The sequence below is a fragment of the Somniosus microcephalus genome, unplaced genomic scaffold (assembly GCF_052327205.1).
Source record: "Somniosus microcephalus isolate GS21.2 unplaced genomic scaffold, FLI_Smic_1.0 unresolved_chr5, whole genome shotgun sequence".
Taxonomy (NCBI): domain Eukaryota; kingdom Metazoa; phylum Chordata; class Chondrichthyes; order Squaliformes; family Somniosidae; genus Somniosus; species Somniosus microcephalus.
Genome location: NW_028225183.1, coordinates 31,966,686 through 31,987,681, shown reverse-complemented (window position 1 = coordinate 31,987,681; position 20,996 = coordinate 31,966,686). Strand labels below are relative to the sequence as shown.

The 20,996-nt window shown below is 45.1% G+C and overlaps 2 non-coding genes across 2 annotated transcripts; both read right to left on the bottom strand.

The window, feature by feature from the left end:
• Positions 1 to 223: 223 nt before the first annotated feature.
• Positions 224 to 295, bottom strand: trnad-guc (transfer RNA aspartic acid (anticodon GUC)). Its single transcript has one exon. It is a non-coding gene; the product is annotated as a tRNA-Asp (tRNA).
• A 3,229-nt stretch (positions 296 to 3,524) lies between these two features.
• trnae-uuc (transfer RNA glutamic acid (anticodon UUC)) lies at positions 3,525 to 3,596 on the bottom strand. Its single transcript has one exon. It is a non-coding gene; the product is annotated as a tRNA-Glu (tRNA).
• Between the last annotated feature and the right edge of the window lie 17,400 nt (positions 3,597 to 20,996).

Here is a 20,996-nt window from a genome sequence, read left to right as displayed (position 1 = left end):
TCTCCCGCTGTTATCTCATTTTCTCTCTCCCTCCTCAGAGCCCCACACAACAGGCAAACAGAAGGAGAACACTCTACTAACGAGGAACTGGTGCAGGGAGTTGTTATAAATTTCGTCATGTACATATTTTAAAATTATTTTCGTTCATTTTGTTCTATTCAACTTTTCCCAGGGTCTTTTTAAGGAGCTGCCCAAAGGTTTAAAATTGGGGATGTTAAAAATCCTCCCCGTCGGGGAATTGAACCCCGGTCTCCCGCGTGACAGGCGGGGATACTCACCACTATACTAACGAGGAACTGAAAGGTGCAGAATCTGTCAGAGCAAAAATCGACCTGTGAACAGAGGGACAGAGGCAGAAGGGACAGAAATAAGAATAAGAACAGAAGGAATAGGAGCAGGAGTGGGCCATTCGGCCCCTCGAGCCTGCCCCGCCATTCAATAAGATCATGGCTGATCAGATCTTCTACTCAACGCCACTTTCCTGCCCGCTCCCCATAACCCTTGACTCCACTGCAGCTCAAATATATGTCTATCTCCACCTTGAATATATTCAGTGGCTCCGCCTCCACAGCTCTCTGGGGTAGAGGATTCCAAAGATTCACGACATTCTGAGAGAAGAAATTCCTCCTCATCTCCGTTTTAAATGGGCGACCGGATATCCTGGAGCTTTGCCCCCTAGTTGTAGATTCCCCCAGGAGGGGAAACATCCTCCCTGCATCTATCCTGTCAAGCACCCTCAGAATCCTATACAGAGAGAGACAGGGACAAAGAGGGAGACAAAGATAGACATACAGAGCGAGACAGTCAGTTTGACGTCTTGCAGAGTGGTCCGAGGGATAAGGAACTTCAGTTATGTTGAGAGTTTGTGATTGTTTTCCTCAGACGGTTAAGAGGATATTTAATAAGAGGCTTTCAAAATTACAAGGGGATTTGATTGAGGTAATAAGGAGAAACGCTTGCCAGTGGCAGGTATGAGGTTACCAGAGGAGACCAATTGAAGATAGCAGAATCAGTATGGGGAGAATTGTATTACGCAGCAAGGGCTCAGGCCTACTGAATATCTTACTGCTTAGAAATGTTATCACGGCCCAACTCTCTCTCACTAAAGTCTTGCACACGTTGCTAACTTTCAAATGTTGCATTCTTCAAACTGGCGTTGAGTTGATTGATAGCCGTGCTGTGATAAGCTATGTTTGTTAGGGGGGTGCAGCCTGCAAGAAAATACATGGAAGTTTGATAATAACAGTGACTGTTCTGACACTGTCAGCTGCAGTTAAATGTGGGCATGTACACGTTTAAATTGTCTCGTCGCAAATGTAATTTCCTGCTGACTTTGAAACAGCAGGCATTTTACAAAAGGCAAGGAAGTGCATTGTGTACCTGTTGAGACATCAGCAGTGTTGAAATTGCAAAGGTTGATCAGGAGCAGACATTGCTTCGCGCGGGTGCATTGATTGGAGGCATTTCAAACAGCCTCAAAACGCACTGTTCCCTAACCGGGAATCGAACCCAGGCTGCGGCGGTGAAAGCGCCGAATCCTAACCACTGGACCACCAGGGAAGCTGCAAGAAGTTGCAAGAAGCTGCCTGCCAGCAAGCAGAGCAACGCAGACTTTCCTCCTTGCTGCTTTGAAATTCAGATCACTTTCACGCCAGGCAAACTTTTCGTACAAGATGACATCTTTTAGACGAGAACACAAAGGACATGTTCACTAAGCCACAGCATCAAGTGCGGGAAGGGGTCCATTTGCCATATATTTCCTTCTATGCTTTTCTCAGAGACAGAGGCATAAAGTCAGAGAGAAGCCGTCGGGGAAGTGAAAACTGAACATCATAATATCCACGACATTGTCCAGGAAATGGTTATGCAGTGCTTGAGACAAAGCAGCAAACACACACAAAATACCCGTATGTGCTCTCTTTGTGTGGGTATGTCTCAGATATCCATCTCAGTGTCATGCATTCATGGAGGCTGGCAGCACGGTGGGAGGCCATTCGGCCAATCGTGCCTGTGCTGTCTCTTTGAAAGAGCAGTCGTGCTTTCTCCCGCTGTTATCTCATTTTCTCTCTCCTTCCTCAGTGCACCACACAACAGGCAAACAGAAGGAGAACACTCTACTAACGAGGAACTGGTGCAGGGAGTTGTTATAAATTTCGTCATGTTCATATTTTAAAATTATTTTCGTTCATTTTGTTCTATTCAACTTTTCCCAGGGTCTTTTTAAGGAGCTGCCCAAAGGTTTAAAATTGGGGATGTTAAAAATTCTCCCCGTCGGGGAATTGAACCCCGGTCGCCCGCGTGACAGGCGGGGATACTCACCACTATACTACCGAGGAACTGAAAAGTGCCGAATCTGTCAGAGCAAAAATCGACCTGTGAACAGAGGGACAGAGGCAGAAGGGACAGAAATAAGAATAGAAGGAATAGGAGCAGGAGTGGGCCATTCGGCCCCTCGAACCTGCCCCGCCATTCAATAAGATCATGGCTGATCAGATCTTCTACTCAACGCCACTTTCCTGCCCGATCCCCATAACCCTTGACTCCACTGCAGCTCAAATATATGTCTACCTCCACCTTGAATATATTCAGTGGCTCCGCCTCCACAGCTCTCTGGGGTAGAGGATTCCAAAGATTCACGACATTCTGAGAGAAGAAATTCCTCCTCATCTCCGTTTTAAATGTGCGACCGGATATCCTGGAGCTTTGCCCCCTAGTTGTAGATTCCCCCAGGAGGGGAAACATCCTCCCTGCATCTATCCTGTCAAGCATCCTCAGAATCCTATACAGAGAGAGACAGGGACAAAGAGGGAGACAAAGATAGACATACAGAGCGAGACAGTCAGTTTGACGTCTTGCAGAGTGGTCCGAGGGATAAGGAACTTCAGTTATGTTGAGAGTTTGTGATTGTTTTCCTCAGACGGTTAAGAGGAAATTTAATAAGAGGCTTTCAAAATTACAAGGGGATTTGATTGAGGTAATAAGGAGAAACGCTTGCCAGTGGCAGGTATGACGGTAACCAGAGGAGACCAATTGAAGATAGCAGAATCAGTATGGGGAGAATTGTATTACGCAGCAAGGGCTCAGGCCTACTGAATATCTTACTGCTTAGAAATGTTATCACGGCCCAACTCTCTCTCACTAAAGTCTTGCACACGTTGCTAACTTTCAAATGTTGCATTCTTCAAACTGGCGTTGAGTTGATTGATAGCCGTGCTGTGATAAGCTAAGTTTGTTAGGGGGGTGCAGCCTGCAAGAAAATACATGGAAGTTTGATAATAACCGTGACTGTTCTGACACTGTCAGCTGCAGTTAAATGTGGGCATGTACACGTTTAAATTGTCTCGTCCCAAATGTAATTTCCTGCTGAATTTGAAACAGCAGGCATTTTACAAAAGGCAAGGAAGTGCATTGTGTACCTGTTGAGGCAGCAGCAGTGTTGAAATTGCTAAGGTTGATCAGGAGCAGGCATTGCTTCGCGCGGGTGCATTGATTGGAGGCATTTCAAACAGCCTCAAAACGCACTGTTTCCTAACCGGGAATCGAACCCGGGCCGCGGCGGTGAAAGCGCCGAATCCTAACCACTAGACCACCAGGGAAGCTGCAGGAAGCTGCAAGAAGCTGCCTGCCAGCAAGCAGAGCAACGCAGACTTTCCTCCTTGCTGCTTTGAAATTCAGATCACTTTCACGCCAGGCAAACTTTTCGTACAAGATGACATCTTTTAGACGAGAACACAAAGGACATGTTCACTAAGCCACAGGCGTCCATTTGCCATATATTTCCTTCTATGCTTTTCTCAGAGTCAGAGGCATAAAGTCAGAGAGAAGCCGTCGGGGAATTGAAAACTGAACATGATAATATCCACGACATTGTAGAGGAAATGGTTATGCAGTGCTTGAAACAAAGCAGCAAACACACACAAAATACCCGTATGTGCTCTCTTTGTGTGGGTATGTCTCAGATATCCATCTCAGTGTCATGCATTCATAGAGGCTGGCAGCACGGTGGGAGGCCATTCGGCCAATCGTGCCTGTGCTGTCTCTTTGAAAGAGCATTCGTGCTTTCTCCCGCTGTTATCTCATTTTCAGTCTCCCTCCTCAGTGCCCCACACAAAAGGCAATCAGAAGGAGAACACGCTACTAGCGAGGAACTGGTGCTGGGAGTTGTTATACAGTTCTACATATGCCAGTTTCTATTTTAAAATTATTGTAGTTCACTTTGTTCTATTCAACTTTTCCCAGGGTAATTTTAAGCAGCTGCCTGAAGGTTTAAAATTGGGAATGTTAATAATCCTCCCCGTCGGGGAATTGAACCCCGTTCCCCCGCGTGACAGACTCAGTTTGACGTCTTGCAGAGTGGTCCGAGGGATAACGGACTTCAGTTATGTTGAGAGTCTGGAATTGTTTTCCTGCGACGGTTAGGAGGAAATTTAATATGGGGGAATTGTTATACAGTTCTTCTTATGCCAGTACATATTTTAAATTATTTTAGTTCATTTTGTCCTGGTTCAACTTCTCCCAGGAGCATTTTAAGGAGCTGCCCAAAGGATTAAATTTGGGGGATGAACCCCTGTCTCCACATTACAGGCAGGGATACTCACCGCTATACTAACGAGGAACTAAAACATACCGAATCTGTCAGAGCAAAAATCGACCTGTGAACAGAGGGACAAGAGGCAGAAGGGACAGAGATAAGAATAAGAACAGAAGAAATTGTAGCAGGGGTGTGCCATTCGCCTCGTCGCGCCTGCCACGCCATTCAATAATGTCATGGCTGATCAGATCTTCGAATCAACGCCACTTTTCCGCCCACTCCACAAAACCCGTGACTCCACGGTATCTCAAGCATATGTCTGTCTCCGCCTTGATTATATTCAATGACTCCGCCTGCACAGCTCTCTGGGGTAGAGGATTCCAAAGTTTCGCTACACTCTGAGAGAAGAAATTCCTCCTCATCTCTGTTTTAATTGGGCGACCACTGATTCTGAGCTCTGCCCCCAAGTTATCGATTCCCCCAGGAGGAGAAATATCCTCCCTGCATCTATCCTGTCAAGCATCCTCAGAATCCTATACAGAGAGAGACAGGGGCAAAGAGGTAGACAAAAATAGACATACAGAGCGAGACCCTCAGTTTGACGTCTTGCTGATTGGCCCGAGATTTAAGGGACTTTAGTTATGTTGCGAGTCTGGGATTGTTTTCCTCAGAAGTTAAGAGGAAATTTAATAAGGGGCCTTCAAAATTATAAGGGGATCAGATAGAGGCAATAAGGAGAAACGCTTGCCAGTGGCAGGAGTGACGGTAACCAGAGGACACCGATTGAAGATAACCAACAAAATAATCAGTATGGGGAGAATTGGCTTACGCAGCAAGGGCTCAGGCGTAATGTTTTTCTTACTGCTCAGGTTAAGTTATCATGACAGGCGGGGATACTCACCACTATGCTAATGAGGAACTGAAAGATGCAGAATCTGTCAGAGCAATAATCGACCTGGGAACAGAGGGACAAAGTGGCAGAAGGGACAGAAATAAAAACAAGTACAGAAGAAATTGGAGCAGGAGTATGCCATTCGGACACTCCAGCATGCCCCGCCATTCAATAAGATCATGGCTGATCAGATCTTCGGCTCAACGTCCGCACCCCATAACCCTTGACTCCCTCAACATTGGCTAACAAGGGAAATTAATGATAGCATAAGTTCCAAGGAGAGGACATATCAATTGGACAGATAAAGCAGCAAACAAAAGAACATAAGAAATAGGAGCAGGAGTAGGCTAATCGGCCCCTCGAGCCTGCTCCAGCATTCAATAGATCATGGCTGATCTGATCCTAACCTCAAATCTACTGTTACTCTACATCCCTCCCGAACCCATGTGATCTCCTGGGAGAGGCGAAAAACCTGATAAAAAACCCAATGGCCAATTTGGGAGATAAAAATCTGGGAAATTCCTCTCCGACCCATCTGGGCGATCGCAACTCGTCCAGGAGATCACTGTCCCTATATTTTCTACAGTACTTACATTCTGTAAAAGTTGATTTCCACCCCAGCCAGGAACAGGAATAGATACATCTCCTGCAATCTAACACATAATTAGAACATAAGAAGTAGGAGCAGAACCAGGCTACATGGCCACTGAGCCCGCTCCTTTACCCACAGGGCCATGACCGTTCCGAACATAGACTCATGTTCAATTTCCTGCCGGCTCCCCGTAACACCTAATTCCCGTTAATTCTAAGAAACTGTCAATTTCTGTTTTAAATTTATTTAAATATGTAGCTTCCACAGCTTTCTGGGGCAGCAAATTCCACAGACCTACTACCCTCTGATTGAAGAAGTTTCTCCTCATCTCAGTTTGAAAGAGCAGCCCCTTAGTCTAAGATTATGCCCCCTAGTTCTAGTTTCAGCCATCATTGGGAACATCCTCACCACATCCACCCGATCAAGCCCCTTCACAATCTTATATATTTCAATAAGATCGCCTCTCATTCTTCTGAACTCCATTGAGTAGTGTCCCAATCTACTCAACCTCTCTCATATGACCAGCCCCTGATCCCTGGGATTAACCGAGTGAACCTTCTTTGTACTGACTCGAGAGCAAGTATGTATTTTCTTAAGTATGGACAACAAAACAGTATGCAGTATTCCAGGTGCGGGCTCACCAATACCTTATACAACTGCAACAATACCTCCCTGTTTTTATATTCTGTCCCCCAAGCAATAAAAGCCAACATTCCATTGGCCTTCTTGATCACTTGCTACACCTGCATACTAACTTTTTGTGTTTCGTGCACCAGGACCCCCAGATCCCTTTGTATTACAGTACTTTCCAGTTTCTTGCCATTAAGATAATAACTTGCTCTATGATTTTTTTCTGCCAAAGTGCATAACCTCACACTTTCCAGGATTGTATTCCATCTGGCAAATCGCTGCCCACTAACGTAGCCTGTCTATCTCCCTTTGCAGGTTTTTTATGTCCTCCTCATTCACTACTTTCCTTCCCATCTTTGTATCATCTGCAAACTTTGATATGTTACACTCGGTCCCCTCCTCCAAATCATTAATATAGATTGCAAAGTGTTGGGGACCCAGCACTGGCCCCTGCGGGACACCAATAGTTACTGATTGCCAGTCTGAGAACGAACCATTTATCCTAACTCTCTGCTTTCTGTTAGATAGCCAATCCTGCACCCATGCCAGAATATTACCCCTAATCCCATGATTTTTTATCTTGAGTAATAATCTTTTGTGTGGCACCTTGTCAAATGCCTTTTGGAAGTCTAAATACAATACATCCACTGGTCCCCCTTTATCCACCCTGTATGTTAGTTCCTCAAAGTACACAAGCAAATTTGTCAAACATGACTTCCCCTTCATAAAACCATGCTGACTTTGTCCTATTAAATTATGTTTATCCAAATGTCCCGTTACTGTCTCCTTAATAATGGACTCTAAAATTTTACAAACCACAGATGTTAGGCTAACAGGTCTGTAGTTTTCAGCCTTCTGCCTACTACCTTTTTTAAATAAGGGTGTTGCATTAGCAGTTTTCCAATCTGCTGGGACCTTTGCTGAGTCCAGAGAGTTTTGGAAAATTATTACCAATGCATCCACAATCCCTACCGCCACTTCCCTCAAGACCCTAGGATGTAAGCCATCAGGTCCAGGGGATTTATCCGCCTTGAGTCCCATTATTTTACCAAGTACCACTTCCTTAGTGATTTTAATCGTATTTAGCTTCTCCTCCCCCCCCCTAGAGCCCACTGTTTGTCCAGTGTTGGGATATTCTTAGTGTCCTCCGCCGTAAAGACTGATACAAAATAATTGTTCAGCTTTTTTGCCATATCCATGTGTCCCAGCATTAATTTCCCAGTCTCATTCTCTAAGGGACCAACATTTACTTTAGCCACCCTCTTTCTTTTTATATAACTATCGAAAATTTTGCTATCTGACGATTGGGAGCAGTTTCCCAGACTGATGCCTGGGATGGCAGGAATGATGTATGAGGAGAGGTTGTGTCGACTGGGCTTTTACTCGCTGGAGTTTAGAAGAATGAGAGGGGGTCTCATTGAAACTTATAATATTCTAACAGGACTAGACAGACTAGATGCAGGAAGGATGTTCCAGATGGCCAGCGAGTCCAGACCCAGGTGTCAGAGTTTAAGGATAAGGGGTAAGCCACAGTATGGTGAACCTGTGGAATTCTCTACACCAGAAGGCAGTGGAGGCAAATTCATTAAATATGTTCAAGTAGGAGTTAGATCTATTTCTTCAGGCCAATGGGATCAAGGGATATGGGGAGAAGGCAGGGACAGGGTACTGAATTTGGATGATCAGCCATGATTTCATTGAATGGTGGAGCAGGCTCGAGGGGCTGAATGGCCGACTCCTGCTCCTATCTTCTATGTTTCTATCTTTCTATGTTTAGGATCCAGCAAAGGAGGACAAAGGTATTAATTAAGAGGGGGAATATAGAGTATGAGAGTAAGCTATCAGGGAACATAAAAACTGACAGTAAAAGCATCTATAGATATGTGAATAGAAAGAGATTGTTAAAGTGAAGCGCAGGTCCCTTGCATTCAGAAACAGGGGAATTTATAATGGGGAACAAAGACATGGCAGACAAATTAAATCCATACTTTGGTTCTGTCTTCACAAAGGAGGACACGAATAAACTCCCAGAGATGTCGGGGAACATAAGGTTTAATGAAAGGGAGTAACTGAATGAAATCAGTATTTGTAGGGAAATGATGTTAGGGAAATTGACGGGATTGAGGGCCGATAAATCCTCAGCGCCTGACAATCTACATCCTAGGGTACTTAAGGAAGTAGCCCTAGAAAGAATAGATGCAATGCTGGTCATCTTCCAAAATTCTATAAATTCTGGAACAATTCCCATGGATTGGAGGGAAGGTAATGTAACACCACTATTTAAAAAAGGTGGTAGAGCAAAAACGGGGCATTATAGGCCGGTAAGCATGACATCGGTAGTGGGGAAAATGCTATTGTCCATTATAAAAGATGTAATAGCACAGCACTTGGAAAACAATGACAGGATCGGACAAAGTCAAAAGCAAAATGCTGCAGATGCTGGAAATCCGAAATAACAACAGGAAATGCTGGAAAAGCTCAGCAGGCCAGGCAACATCCGTGGAGAGAAAATAGAGTCAACGTTTCGGGTCTATTTTCAACGTAGACTCTATTTTCTCTCCAAGGATGTTGCCTGGCCTGCTGATTTTTCCAGCATTTTCTGTTGTTATGTTGGACAAAGTCAAAATGGATTTACACAAGGTAAATCGTGCTTGACTAATCTACTGGAATTATTTGAAGATGTAACTGGTAGAATAGAAAAGGGAGAACAAGTGGATGTGGTGTATTTGGAATTTCAGAAGGCCTTCGAAAAGGTCCTGCATAAGAGACTAGCATGCAAAGTTAAAGCACATGGGATTGGGGGTAATGTACTGACTTGGATAGAAAACTGGTTGGCAGACAGGAAGCAAAGATTTAGAATAAATGGGTCTTTTTCCGAGTTGACGGCACTGACTAGTGGGGTAGCAGAGGGATCGGGGCTAGGACCCCAGTTATTCACAATATATACTAATGATCTAGACGGGGGAACTAGATGTAATATCAGCAAGTTTGCAGACGACACAAAGCTGGGTGGGCGTGTACGATTTGGATAGGTTGGGCGATTGGGCAGATGCATGGGAGATGCAGTATAATGTAAATAAATGCGAGGTTATCCACTTTGGTGGCAAAAACAGGAAGGCAGATTATTAACTGAACGGCAATAGATTGGGAAAAGGGGAAGTGCAACGAGACGTGGGTGTCCTTGTGCACCAGTCGCTGAAGGCAAGCATGCAGGTGCAGCGGGCGGTTAAGAAGGCAAATGGTATGCTGTCCTTCACAGCGAGAACATTCGTGTACAGGAACAAGAATGTGTTGATGGAATTCTACAGGGCCTTGGTGAAACCATACCTTGAGTATTGTGTGCAGCTTTGGTCGCCTTATCTGACGAAGGATGATCTTGCCCTGGAGGGAGTGCAGCGAAGATTCACCAGATTGATACCTGGAATGGCAGGAATGACGTATGAAGAGAGATTGGATTGATTAGTCTTATATTCGCTAGAGTTTATAAGAATGAGAGGGGATCTCATTGAAACTTATAAAATTCTAACAGGACTAGACATATTAGATGCAGGAAGGCTGTTCCCGATGGTGCGGGAGTCCAGAACCAGGGGTCACTGTCTAAGGATAAGGGGTAAGCCATTTAGGGCTGAGATTAGGAGGAATTGCTTCACCCAGAGTGGTGAACCTGTGGAATTCTCTACCACAGAAGACAGTTGAGGCCAAATTCATTAAATACATTCAAGAAGGCGTTAGAAATATTTCTTAAGGATAAGGGGATCAAGGGATATGGGGAGAAAGCAGGGACAGAATGCTGAATCTGGATGATCAGCCATGACCGCATTGATCGGAGGAGCAGGCTCGAGGGGCCGAATGGACTTCTCCTGATCCTATCTTCTACGTTTCTATGCAGCTCAAATATTTGTCAATCTCCGACTTGATTATATCCAATGACTCCGCCTCCACAGCTCTCTGGGTTAGAGATTACCAAAGATTCACGACCCTCTGAGAGAAGAAATTCCTCCGTTTTAAATGGACGACCCCTTAGCCTGAATCTTTGCCCCCTAGTTCTAGATTCCCCCAAGAGGGGAAGCATCCTTCGTGCATCTACCCTGTCAATCCCCCTCAGAAATGTATACAGAGACAAAGAGAGAGACAGAGACAAAGATAGAGAGAGACACACAGAGAGCGAGAGCCTCGGTTTCACGTCTCACAGAGTGGTCCGAGGGGTGAAGGACTTCAGTTATGTTGAGAGACTGGAGAAGCTGAGATTGCTTTCCTCAGAAGTTTAAGAGGAAATTTAATAGAGTTTTTCATAATTGCAAGGTGCATTGAAAGAATAAATAAGGAGAAACCGTTTGCAGTGGCAGGAGGGTCGGTAACCGAAGGACATAACTGGCAAAAGGCCCAGAGGGGAGATGAGGAGAATTTTCTTACGCAGCAAGGGCTCAGGCCTAATGAATATCTTGATGCTCAGGATAAGCTATCACTGACCACGGCCCAGGCACTCTCTCATTCCAGTCTTGCACACGTTGCTAAGTATCAAGAGTTGCATTTTTCACACTGGCAATGAATTGATTGATAGCCATGCTGTGATCAGCTAAATTTGTTAGGGAGATGCCGTTCAACAAGCATCAAAATCCAGCAATTTTCTGATGGCAAAGCACTTTACTCCTTGTCAATATTTCTTGTCGATTTCCTGGTGTTTCCCAACTCTGTCTGCCTCTCTGGTTGTTTATTTGTGCGTGGTCATCTGCGGGTTCATTTTGATCAAATACCTGTGTTTTTGTCTGCTTATTACTTTAAACAAATGAGGGCATGAGTCGCTTCCTACATAAGCACAGTATTTTCCTTCAATACATTCCTCCCACCCACGCCCCCTCCCCCGTCCATGCACCTGCTTAATATCTGTTACATCTCCAGCTTTCTCCAGTTCTGATGAAGGGTCCAAGACCTGAAACATTAACTCTGTTCGGCTCTCCACATATTCTGCCTGGCCTGCTGAGTATTTCCAGCGTTTTTTGTTGTTATGTAAGATGTCCAATATCCGAAGTATTTTTCTATTATATTCACTATAAGCCCACGGACTCCCACAGATGTCTGGACTGCACTTCCTCCCACTCTGCTTCCTGTAAGGATTTTATTCCATTCTCCCAGTTGCTCCATCTCCGCCGCTTCTGCCCTGACGATGCCTCATTCCATTCCAGTGCTTCAGACATGTCTTCCTCTTTCCTCAACCTAGGATTCCCCTCTACCGTGGCTGACACGGCTCTTGACTGTGTCCATTCTATTTCCCGCACTTCTGCTCTCACCTTTTCCCCTCCCTCGCGGAACCACAATAGGGTTCCCCTTGTCATCAGCTTTCACCCCACCAGTCTCCACATTCAAAGAAATAATGGGGCAGTCTGTGCTAGGATTGAAGGCAGGAGAGATGAAATGTTGCAAATGGGGATTGCAGAAGGATCAACAGCTGCCACCTGCAAAAATCTTCCGCCATTTCTGCCACTTCCAGCGTGATACCACCGCCAAGCACATCTTGCCCTCACCTCCACTTTCAGCATTCTGAAGGGGCCGCTCCCTCCACAACACCCTGGTCCAATCCTCTATCACCCCAACACTCCTTCCCGTTCGCCCGGCACCTTCCCGTGTAAGTGCAGGAGTAGCAATACATGCCCTTTTACTTCCTACCTTCCCACTGTCCAGGGCTTCAAGCAACCCTTCCAGGTGAAACAGCGATTTACTTGTACTTCTTCCAATTTAGTATACTGTATTCACTGCTCATGATGCGGTCTCCTCTTCATTGGGGAGACCAAAGCCAGATTGGGAATACCACTTTGCAGAACACGTCCATTTCGTCCGTAATGGTGACCTCGAGCATCTGGTCGCCTGTCACTTTAATTCGCCGCTCCACTCCAACACAGGCCAGTCTGTCCTAGGCCTGTTACACTGATCCAATGAAGCTCAATGCAAGCTGGAGGAACAGCACCTCCTCTTTCGATTAGGCACTTTACAGCCTTCTGGACTCAACACTGAGTTCATCAATTTCAGACTATAACCCCTGAACTTATTTTTGCAGGTCGCAGCTGTTGATCATTCTGCCATCCCCATTTGCAACATTTCATCTCTCCTGCCTTCAATCCTAGCACAGACTGTCCCTTTATTTCCTTCCTCCGCTCCCCCACTTTCCCTGCCTTTACACCTGCTTCAAACCTGTTGCATCTCCAACTGTTTCCAGCTCTGACGATGGTTCACGATGGTACTGGGGAAAGATAACCTCACCGCCTTCTTAGGAAGTTTAACCACTTTATTCACTTTCTTATTTGAGCTCCGTTTGTAATTAGAGTTTATTTTATATTATTGCAGCATGTTTAAAGACAGCTTTCAAGAGGGAAAGAGAAACTTGGAGCAACTTCTTCTGTCATAGCTGCGATGTGACTAGAAAGAATTTAAAGATTTTTAAAGAAATGTTCTCAAAAAATAAATGTTATAAACACTTCTTTACCCCTACGTTTCGAATATGATTTTGGAAGAAATAAGCAAACATCAGTGTTCCCCGCATCTAAACAAGTTTCAAGCGCGTCTTGAAGTCGGAATTATTTTAAGCAGGCGCTAAATTGCTTAAAACTTTTTAAATTGGAAATTGCTCAAAATTTGATTTTCAACAATGGAATGAAGTGAGTAGCTTCACAGAAACATGCAGTTGAATTCGGGGAGAGTAGTGGAGGTTTTGGAGGAGTAACTTATTACTTTTTATTGATTTTATAATAATATAATTAAGACGTTTAGGAAGAGAACCAAAAATGGGGAAAAACACAATCAATTTTATTTTACATAATATAAAAAGAGAAAATGCTGGATATACTCAGCAGGCCAGGCAGCATCGGTGGAGAGAGAGAAAAACAGATTTAACGTTTCAGGTCTGTGACCTTTCTTCAGAAATGAAAAATGTTAGAGTTGTTACAGATTTTAACCAGGTGCAGAGTCAGCGAAATGCGGGCGGGCGGAAGGAACAAAGGGGATGGTCTGTGATATGGTGGAAGGCAGCAGTGGTTAAATCCGGCCTCTGCATCTGGTTAAATCTCTAACTTTATCCAGTTGCGACAACAGGCCACAGACCTGAAGCCTTAACTTTGTTCATCTCTCGCTCTCCACAGATGCTGCCGGGCCTGCTGCGTATTACCAGCTTTTTCTGTGTATATTTCAGATTCCAGCATCCGCTGTATTTTGCTATTGTGAACGATTTTATTTTGTCTGTCGTTCTATAGTCTGAACAATCCCAGAGATAACGTAACTATAGATTCCTTCTTAAATGATTAGTGGAGTGTTAATAGAAACAAGAACTCTGTATTGATGTATGAAAAATGGAGGCAGCTACTTTAGAAGAAACCATTACTTGTTTATTGAGAAAGAAACGCAAAATACTTTGATTAAACAGCTAATCTGTCATTTTGATTAGGTATACATTTTTGATTTAGGAGATTGAAAATTGAGACAACAATAAAGTTTGTTTCCTGCTGTTTACTTGGGAAGTACCTAAAATAATTCAACACTTTTCGTGATAAGAGCAGGGATTAATATTGTGGAGAATGTTTGAGAGAAAAAACATTGGAAGCAAAATTTGTAAATTAACATCTTTACATCAACATATTAGTAAATATTTCGAAGTCAGTCTGAATGGTTCTCTTGTCCAGGAGGAGTGATGAATATTTATTTGTGCTAAATCATAGCTTTCCCTGCATTTTATTTTTAATTCAGCGACGCAAAATGTGTATATGTTTTTCTGCACTTGTGAATAAGTTCTGCATTTCTGTCATGTTACATGTGGGGTGTGTCGGTTCAACAAGACCATGTTTATTAATGGGATTGATTGAATTTGGAAATATGGATACCAGTTTTTGTTCAATTATTTTTAATATTGTGTACTAAAGAACTACAGCACTTCATATTTGTTGGTTGCCTGGTTGCATTGTAATTATTATTCTGATTACATATCAGGACGTACAGCACGTCAGCGCCATGGGAAAGTCATTGCGCCTGCTGCTTGTGCAGCCTTTACTATAGTGACAAGAGGGATGGGCTAATAAGTTGAAAACCTTAAAATTAATACAAATTGCACGAATGGATTTGCCTCATTCAGCTCAAGTTGAGCTTTTGGATTGTTTGTCGATGTGTAACTGAGTGACGTTGCTGAAGTGTTAATTTATTATTCTGCAGTTCTTTTATATCCCAGTCATTTCTGACAAGTTTTTATTTAAATAGAATTTGTACATGACGAACTAAAAGCTTTTAATTAATTCTACCATAAACAAAATAGCAGAATGGGCATGTAAATTACAAATGAATTTCAATATCCGTAAGTGTGAGGTGGAGCATTGTGGTAGCAGGTTTAAGGAGCCTAGCTACTCCTTGGAAAATAAGAGTCTAAATGGAGTAGAGGTGCAAAGGTATCTCGGGGTATAGATTCACAAATCATCAGAAGTAGCAACGCAGGTTAAAACTCCATGAAGTTGCAAATAAAGCACGGGCTCATTTCTAGAGGAATAGATTTCAAAAGCAGGGAAGTTATGTTTAACCTGCAGAAACTTATCTGATTGCCTCATGATTTGAGGTGGTGGGGTGGCAATATCTCATTACTGTATATATGATTTTAACTGGTTGTTGCTGCCCTCGTTGTTGGGTAAGTTGCTTTTCTAAAAGTTGCTCTAATATTTGTTGTTTTAAAATTTGCCCATGGAAGAAAAGGTCGAGCTCAAAAGAGATTGCAGCCGCTGAGTACAAAAAGATTCGATGGAACATTAGTGGGGAGGAGCTGAGGATATTAGTTGGGGTGGAGAGGAGCTGAGGATACTAGTTGGGGTGGGGAGGAGCTGAGGATATTAGCTGGGTTGGGGAGGAGCTGAGAATATTAGTTTGGATGGGGAGGAGCTGAGGATATTAAGTGGGTTCAGGAGTAGCAAATGATATTAGCTGGGTTGGGGAGGAGCTGAGGATATTAGTTGGGATGGGGAGGAGCTGAGGATATTAGGTCTGTGGAGGATGAGCTGAGGATTTTAGGTAGGGTGGGGAGGAGCTGAGGATATTAGGTGGTGTGGGGATCAGCTGAGGATATTAGGTGGGGTGGGGAGGAGCTAAGGACAATAGGTTGGGTGGGGATGAGCTGAGGAGATTACGTAGGGCGGGGAGGAGCTGAGCATATTAGGTGGTGTGGGGAGGTGTTCAGGATATTAGATGGGTTCAGGAGGAGCTGAAGATATTAGGTGGGGTGGAGAGGAGCTGAGGATATTCGGTGGGTGCAGGAGCTTCTGAGGATATTAGGTGCGTTGGGGAGGAGCTAAGGATGTTAGGTGGGGTTGGGAGGAGCTGAGGATATTGGTGTGGTAGGGCGGAGCTGAGGATATTCGGTGGGGTGTGGAGGAGCTGAGGATATTTCGTGGCGTGTGGAGGAGCTCTGGATGGTGGTGGGGTGGGAAGGATCTGAGGATATTAGGTGGGGTGAGAAGGAGCTGAGGGTATTAGAAGGGGTGGGGAGGAGCTGAGTATATTAAGTGGCGTGGGGATGAGCTGAGGACATTAGGTGGCATGGGGAGGAGCTGAAGATATGAGCTGAAGTTGGGCGGAGCAGAGGATATTAGATGGGGTGGGGAGGAGCTGAGGATATTAGGTGGAGTGGGGAGGAGCTGCAGATATTATGTGGGCTGGGGAGGAGCAGAGGGTATTAGATGGGGTGGGGAGGAGCTGATTATATTAGATGGCGTGGGGATGAGCTGAGGACATTAGCTGGAGTGGGGAGGAGCTGACGATATGAGCTGAGGTTGGGCGGAGCTGAGGATATTAGGTGGGGTCGGGAGTAGCTGAGGATATTTGGTGGAGTGGGGCAGAGCTGAATATATTAGATGGGGTGAGGAGGAGCTGAGGATATTAGGTGTGGTGGGGCAGAGCTGAGGATATTAGGTGGGGTGGGGCAAAGCTGAGGATATTAGGTGGGGTGGGGCAGAGCTGAGGATATTAGGTGGGGTGGGGAGGCGCTGAGGATATTAGATGGGGTGGGGAGGTGCTGAGGATATTAGTTGTGGTGGGGCAGAGCTGAGGATATTAGGTGGGATGGGGAGGCGCTGATGATATTAGGTGGGGTGGGGAGGCGCTGAAGACATTAGGCGTGGTGGGGTAGAGCTGAGGATATTAGATGGGGTGGGGAGGCGCTGAGGATATTAGGTGTGGTGGGGCAGAGCTGACGATATTAGGTGGGGTGGGGAGGAGCTGCGGATATTAGATGGGGTGGGGCAGAGCTGAGGATATTAGATGGGGTGGGGAGGCGCTGAGGATATTAGGTGTGGTGGGGCAGAGCTGAGGATATTAGGTGGGGTGGTGAGGAGCTGCGGATATTAGCTGGGGTGGGAAGGAGTTTAGTATGTTCGATGCATACATAGATTTCGAAAGTCACAAAGTGAGGCTGAAGCATACAGGAGGGCAATTCTGTTATTTGATATAAATAATATCTTCACCAACTTCTTCGAAATGCAGTGGTACAAAGTGAGAAGCCATGAGGTTTCTCTGCAATAAATCCTCAGATTTTTGGATAAAATTCCAAAACCACACATTGTTTTAGATGGCAACCTTTATTAATTACTAGCTGGAGTGCCCGGCGGTGCCTGTGCAAAGTCTGCCCCTGTGCCTTGTTGATTGACATTGCGGGGAAGGAGAGAGAGGGAGTGCTAAGGAGAGAGAGAGAGAGAGAGAGGGAAGGGGAGAGAGACAGAGAGAGAGAGGGAAGGAGAGAGAGAGAGGGAGGGAGATGAGAGAGAGAGAGAGGGAAGGAGAGAGAGAGAGAGAGGGAAGGAGAGAGAGAGAGAGAGGGAAGGAGAGAGAGAGAGAGGGAAGGTGCGAGAGACAGAGAGAGAGAGAGCAGGAGAGAGTGAGGGAAGGAGATAGACCAGAGCACCCGTGCACGACGTAGCACCTCAGGCCCGGCCTGAGTCACCGCAGCTAAGCTCCCACTGTGGCCCGCTGCCACGGAGCCCCAGTGGGCAGCGTAGTGCCTGAGTCCAGGCCCGAGTCACCCGAGCTGAGCTCCCACTGTGGCCCGCTGTCACGGAGCCCCCATGGGCGGCGTAGCACCTGAGGCCCGGCCCGAGTCACCTGAGGTGAGCTCCCACTTCGGCCCGCCACCTAACGTGAATAACAAACACCCTCCTCACCTGTCACCGAGTTGAAGTCTCCGAAAGCGGCCATGGTTCCCCGGGACCCTGACCCGACGAGCTCGGCAGTGACATCCTGCAGAGCGGAGAGGCCGGGGTCACAGGAGAGAGGGGAGAAAGCGGCGAGAAGGAGGAGGAGGAGACAGAGGGTGGGACTGGGGCCCATGGTCGGACAGAGGCAGAGTTTATCCATAACAAACACCCCACCGGCGCTGCACTCCCACACGCTGTCTCTCGGGCCGCATCAAAACAGATAAAGAGAGACGCCACTGAGTGAATCTAATTTAAACCAGCCTCTCCCCCGGTAAAAGGTGAGAGCGGAGGCAGATTTTGTGGGTGAAGATGGGTGGCTGCCATTTTGTGAGGCACTAACGGCAGTTTGAAGCATTAGGCCACGCCCACACACACCATGAAACGCCCCCCGTGACGCAGCGCGCTCCCCCCGTAGGATTGGTCAACCTTCACGTCAGTCAATGCTAATGAGCAGATTCCCCCGTAGGATTGGTCAACAGCTAATGAGTGGATTTTGTCCGTTTTGTGAAAGTTTTTTGTATACTGTCCGAACAACGTTTGTCTGGCCAAAAAGTAAATACATCTATGACACTCCCCTAATCATAAGCTTTCTTTTGTTATAGGATATGTGTAGGTAGGCTCTATAACTTTTGAGTTATGCCCGGACATACACACAGACAGACAGACACACAGACACGCAGACAGACACCACAATCCTTTTATATATATGGATTATTGTTTTATATTCAATACACTGATGCTTTGCTTCAAATATTGAAAAGTCATTTCTCTATATGACTTCTCACAATAGACATTAGAAAACGTACAGACTGCGCAGTTAAGTGGCAAGTGAAGTTTAACATCGATTAATGCAAGGCGATGCACTTTGGTAGGAAAATAGAAGCATCATGAGGGTAGTGTGGTTGATGTTGTGTATATGGACTTTGAAAAGGCGTTTGACAAAGTACCACATGACATACCTGGTCACAAAATTATAGCCCATGGGATTAATGGGACAGGGCAGCATGGATACCAAATTGGCTAAGGGTCAGAAAGCAGAGAGTCATGGTGACGGGTTCTTTTTCATACTGGAGGGAAGTATATAGGGCATCGAAACTCAGAAAAGCAGCACACAACGAGGAGGATAGTAACATACTTCAAGGGGATGCAGACTGACTGGTCAACAAGAGTGCATAAGAAATAGGAGCAGGAGTAGGCCATTCAGCACTTCGAGCCTGCTCCACCATTCAATATGATCATGGCTGACCTTCGGTTAAAATGTCATTCATGCAACACCTTCTAACTGACCCTCATTCATGCATATAAAGTTATCTCGTTACTCAGTTTACTGACATATTTTGCATTAACAGAATAAAATATAATTGGAGCCGAAAGCAAGAATCTAAAGGCCAAGAAAAGTTTGCTGTGTCTTTACCCTTATAAACTGTACTTCAGGCTGGAGGTTTTGAGTGCTTCAGATACGTCCTTGACATGATCCTGCTCTTCTCTGATGGCGTTTCTTTCCGAATCCAATCACTTTGCATGCAGCATAATCCGAAATCTGATTCAATTAGGCAGGCACTTGGCAGATTCTATTTAACAGAGAGAATTGTGAAGTGAAAAATGAGAAGAAACAATGTGATCTCAATGGCACATCTTTAAAGGGAGTGCAGGAACAGAGGGACCTAGGCATGTATGTGAACTAATTTTTGAAGGCAGCCGGACAATTTGATAAGTATGTTAATAAAGCACATGGGATCCTTCGCTTTATTAATAAGCAGTAAAGTACAAAAGCACAGTAGTTATGAGAACATTTTATAAAGTGCTGATTAGGCTTCTGGTGGAGTATTGTGTCCCATTCTGGGCACCAAACTTTAGGAAAATTTTAAGGCCTTTGAGCGTGTGCAGAAGAGATTTACTAGAATGGTACCAGGGATAAGGGACTTCAGTTATGTGAAGAGACTGGAGTAGCTGGGGTTGTTCAGGTTAGAGCTGAGAAGGTTAAGAGGAGATTTGCTAGAATGGTACCAGGGATAAGGGAATTCAGTTATGTGGAGAGACTGCAGAAGCTGGGGTTGTTCAGATTAGAGCAGAGAAGGTTAAGATGAGATTTACTGGAATTGTTCCAGGGATAAGGGACTTCAGTTATGTGGAGAGAATGGAGAAGCTGGCGTTGTTCTGATTAGAGCCGAGAAGGTTAAGAGGAGATTTACTTGAATGGTACCAGGGATAAGGGACTTCAGTTATGTGGAGAGACTGGAGAAGCTGGGGTTGTTCTGATTAGAGCTGGGAAGGTTAAGAGGAGATTTACTTGAATGGTACCAGGGATAAGGGACTTCAGTTATGTGGAGAGACTGGAGAAGCTGGATTTGTTCTGATTAGAGCAGAGAAGGTTAAGAGGAGGTTTACTAGAATGGTATCAGGGATAAGGGACTTCAGTTATGTGGAGAGACTGGAGAAGCTGGGTTTGTTCCGATTAGAGCAGAGAAGGTTAAGAGGAAATTTAGGAGAATGGTACCAGGGATAAGGGACTTCAGTTATGTGAAGAGACTGGAGTAGCTGGGGTTGTTCAGATTAAAGCTGAGAATGTTAAGAGGAGATTTGATAGAGCTGTTCAATAGCCTAAATAGGTTTAATAGGGTAATTAAGGAGCAACTGTTCCCAGTGGCAGAAATGAGTTGCCGGCTGGTGTTGTGCCTACTGAGTCTCTGATCGTTCGTGCTCTCTGGAAAAGTAACAACGCCTAAAATCGAATCCATTCCTCTCTCTGTGTCAGGCTGAAAATGTATTATTTTCATATTGATACACTTTAAATTACTTCATTCGCTGTAAAGAGCGTTGGGATGCCCTGAGGTGGTGAAAGGCGCTAAGGAAGTGCAATTTTGAGCGGAGAATGTGAACCTGATGGGAAACAGTGCAAGAGGACAACAAGTAAAACGGGAGAACCGGCGGCAGAGAGTCAGTGAGAGTGGAGAGAACGAGCCTGAGGGAAGAAAAAAACAACGGTAGAAAGAACGACAACCATTTCCATAGAGAAATATTTGAGAATTGTGCCAATTGTGGTAATAAAATTCTGAGCCGAGGTGGCTCATTGTGACCTTCCTTCTAAAGCTCTCTGAACTGAACTATTCCTGACGCATTGAGCGTGAAAGTTACCACAATTATAAG